The sequence below is a fragment of the Colobus angolensis genome, unplaced genomic scaffold, assembly GCF_000951035.1.
Source record: "Colobus angolensis palliatus isolate OR3802 unplaced genomic scaffold, Cang.pa_1.0 Scaffold313, whole genome shotgun sequence".
Classification (NCBI taxonomy): Eukaryota; Metazoa; Chordata; class Mammalia; order Primates; family Cercopithecidae; genus Colobus; species Colobus angolensis.
In genome coordinates this window covers 4,073,874-4,078,108 of record NW_012116411.1, presented here as the reverse complement: position 1 = coordinate 4,078,108, position 4,235 = coordinate 4,073,874, and positions in this window count along the sequence as shown.

Here is a 4,235-nt window from a genome sequence, read left to right as displayed (position 1 = left end):
GTTCCATATAAGATCTCTGATAGATTTTTGTTTTAAAATATTCACGTCCTATTATTCCCTCTCACTTACCTCCATAAGGAGAACAAACTTCCCTATCCTTTGTCTTTGAGCTCAGCTATGGGACTGATCTTAGCCAGTGAGATTTTAGCAGACATATACAAGCAGCGTGTAAAAAGTGCTAGCACAGTTGGGTGTGCCCCCTTGTACCACTGCCATGTCCGTGACAAGAGTTCCTCCTGGATCCCATCCCCAGAATGAATACTAGAATAGTGAACCAGAGCTCAATCAGCACACAGGAGCCAAACCCAGCTGAATCTGTATCTTGAAGCAAAGCCATCCACCCAAGCCTAGCCTAGATCAACCAGCCAACCCCTAGCCAACCTCTAGATCTGAGAAATGAATGCTCCTTGTGGCATGCTGCTGAGATTTTATGGAGGTTTGTTAGGGAGCAATAGCTGACTGATCAAGTTTAGGTCAGGGTTTTCCAAACTTGACAGTGCATCTGAATTACTTAGACAACTTATTTTTTTTTTTTTTTGAGACGGAGGAGTCTCGCTCTGTCGCCCGGGCTGGAGTGCAGTGGCTGGATCTCAGCTCATTGCAAGCTCCGCCTCCCGGGTTTACGCCATTCTCCTGCCTCAGCCTCCCAAGTAGCTGGGACTACAGGCGCCCGCCACCTCGCCCGGCTAGTTTTTTGTATTTTTTAGTAGAGACGGGGTTTCACCATGTTAGCCAGGATGGTCTCAGTCTCCTGACCTCGTGATCTGCCCGTCTTGGCCTCCCAAAGTGCTGGGATTACAGGTTTGAGCCACAGCGCCCGGCCAGACAACTTTAAAATAAATAAGAGATACCTGGGCATCACCTAGATTGTCTGGAGTACTGTTCAGAAATCTACATTCTTTTAAAATTCACTGGGTGGTTTTTATGTAGTGAGTCCCACAGCCTTTTGCTATCTGATGTTTTGGGGTCACCAGTATTAAAGCATGTCATAAATGTTATATTAATTCACCTCTAACAACCTTTTCCCTCTCTAAGATTATATGATCAAAGTTAGACAAATTCTGTTTCTGAAGCAGAGTTGTTTTCAAGAAATCTGTGTTGAATTTGTGTTAGCTGATTTGGGGAAAGATGCAGATGTGAATTAATTTGTGACTTATGGCCCCAGGATTTTTTTTTGCTTGCTCTGTTGCCCAGTGCCCAGGTGGAAGTACAATGGCATGATCATGGCTCACTTGTAACCTTGAACTACTGGGCTCAAGTGATCCTCTCACCTCAGCCTCCTGAATAGCTAAGACTACAGGTACACGCCACCACGCTGGCTAATTAATTTTTTTTTTTTTTTTTTGTAGAGACAAGGTCTCACTATGTTGTTCAGGCTGGTCTCGAACTCCTGGCTTCAAGCAATCCTCCTGCCTCGGCCTCAGAAAGTGCTGAGATTACAAATGTGAGCCACCCACCCCCACAATTTTTTGCTTTTTATTTAATGGTTGACTTATCTTAGTATTTCTGCCTGGGCTATGGTAAGTAGTGAAATGAAAATTCAAGGCAGAATACTGGGGCTTGGAGAGCCAAGACACAAGTCAGGAAGGAAGCATGGAAGAGGTCAAGCTTAGCAGAGAAGTTGCTGAAGGTCTGAGAAGAAGACTTAGCTGTGGCTTAGCAGTTAGGAACCTGAGATCCCACAGGATTCAGGAAAGCCAGAAGTTCAATTTTAGTGGTAACATTTGGCATGCCACTAACAGTTTAGAGGTGTGAGGTTAGTCTTAATAAAATGTTAAAAAATGTGAATTTATTTGTATAAAAAGTATGATGAAAGTACAATTTAAAATAACGTAGTTTTTTTTTTTTTTTTGAGACAGAGTCTTGCTCTGTTGCCCAGGATGGAGTGAAGTGGCGCAATCTCATCTCAATGCAACCTCTGCCTCCCAGTTCAAACAATTCCCATGCCTCAACCTTAGTAGCTGGGATTACAGGCATGCACCACCACGCTTGGCTCATTTTTTTTGGTATTTTTTAGTAGAGACAGGGTTTCGCCATGTTGGCGAGGCTGGTCTCAAACTGCTGGCCTCAAGTGATCCACCTGCCTCAGTCTTCTAAAGTGCTGGGATTACAGGTGTGAGCCACCTCACTGGCCAAAAGGAAGCAGCTTTTTAAAATAACAAGCCTAGGTAACATACTGAGACCTTGTTTCTAAGAAAAAAAATTATCTGCATATGGTGGTACATACCCATAGTCCCAGCTACTCAGGAGGCTGAGGTGGGAGGATTGCTTGAGCCTGGGAGGTTGAGGCTTCAGTGAGCCGTGATCATGCCATTGCATCCCAGCCTGGGTGACAAAGTGAGACCCTGTTAAAAAAAAAAAAAAAGATACAAAATTTTCATCGAAAAAAATTCAGATCACACAGCAAAATATAAAGAACAGGTAATTATAGGTAATTATTACTCATAAGCTGGTCTTTCAGACATAACCACTGTTAATATATTGCTGTATAGTGTTCTTCACTTTTTTCTCCTATGGATGTGTACACATACATATTCTAGAAAAATAGGGTTTTCTTATTACTCATTGGTATCCTGCTTTTTCCACGTCAGTAAACACTAACCTAATTATCATCATTGTTAAAGCTGCATAATACTTCATTGTACTAAGAGGTACCATACTTTAGTCCCCACTGATGGACATTTAAGTTATAAATGCTGTGATGAACATCCTATGTATACATTTTTGTGTGCTTGTCCAGTTATCCTTTAGATAAATTCCAATAAATGGAATTGCTAGATTAAAGAATAAACACATTTTAAAGGTTTTTTGATACATAGTCAAATTGCCCTCCTAAAATGTATAAATTAGTAGTGCTCAGTCTGCCAATTCTTTTAACACTTGTTAATCATCCAAAGGGAAAGTGTGTGTGTGTGTGTGTGTGTGTTTTTGAGACGGAGTTTTGCTCTTGTTGCCCAAGCTGGAGTGCAATAGTGCGATCTCTGCTCACTGCAACCTCCACCTCCCGGGCTCAAGTGATTCTCCTGCCTCAGTCTCCTGAGTAGCTGGGATTACAGGCATTACAGGCGCGTGCCACCACACCCCACTAATTTTTTCTATTTTTAGTAGAAACGGAGTTCACCATGTTAGCCAGGCTGGTTTCGAACTCCTGACCTCAGGTGATCTGCCCACCTCAGCCTCTAAAAGTGCTGGGATTACAAGTGTGAACCACTGTGCCTGGCCAGAGTTTTGCGGTTTTAATCTTTTATTACTAGTGGGTTCAAATCTGTTTTCATGTATTTATTGTCTGTAATTTTTGTGAATGAGTCAAGCTTCCTATTTTTCTATTATGTCAACTTTTTCTTCTTGACCTATACCTTTATATTAAGTGTATTGTCTCATATTTGCACTAAAGACATTTTTCCTAATGTGGCTTTGTTTTTGGTGGCTTTTCACACATTTCTTAATTTTATAAATCAAATGGATCAGTTTTTCAATGAGACTGAAAATTCCTTCTGGGGTGGGAGGCAATATAATAGAATGAAAAGGGCAGAGGACTTTCACAGAATTCAGTCCATGATGTTAGTACCTATGTCTGGGTATCACCTAGCAGGATGTGGTAGGAAGAGCACTGGACTGGGAGTCAGATCACTACGCCTCTCTGGGTCCCTACTTCCTCATCTGTAGAATGGAGATAAGAATGAAAATTCCCTCCGAGGCCTGTAAAAAAATAATTGAAGAGAATGTACATAAAGAGCTTTCACTAGGCCTTGTATATTAGAAAATCCTCTCTAAATCTCAGCTATTGTTAGGGGGAGAGGGCAATACAAACTTTTGTAAAACTATTTTCAACTCAGTTGTATGTGAGTCTATGGGAATGAGGTGGGGATGAGGAACCTAGAAATGTAACCATTCATCCAACATCTCTTGAGAATTGCATGGCTAGAGTCAAAACTTGGGTTCCCATCCTGGTCCTGCCCATTTCTTGGTATGCGACCTTGGACATGTCACCTTTACCTCTTCCGTGACTCAGTTTCTTCACCTAAAAACTATTATAGATATATGACAGACCACCTGCCCTCATTCCCAGCCCTGCTGCTGGGCGAACGAAACGCTTCAAAAACGCTCACAAAGGGCGGCAAACAAGTCTATTACGGTGCTGCCTACCGCCGAGGGGTGGCCGCAACCCCGTCCCCAGCGCCCCTGCCCTGCCGCAGGAACAATAGCTCCCCTGGAGGCGGCGCCGGCCGCGGCCG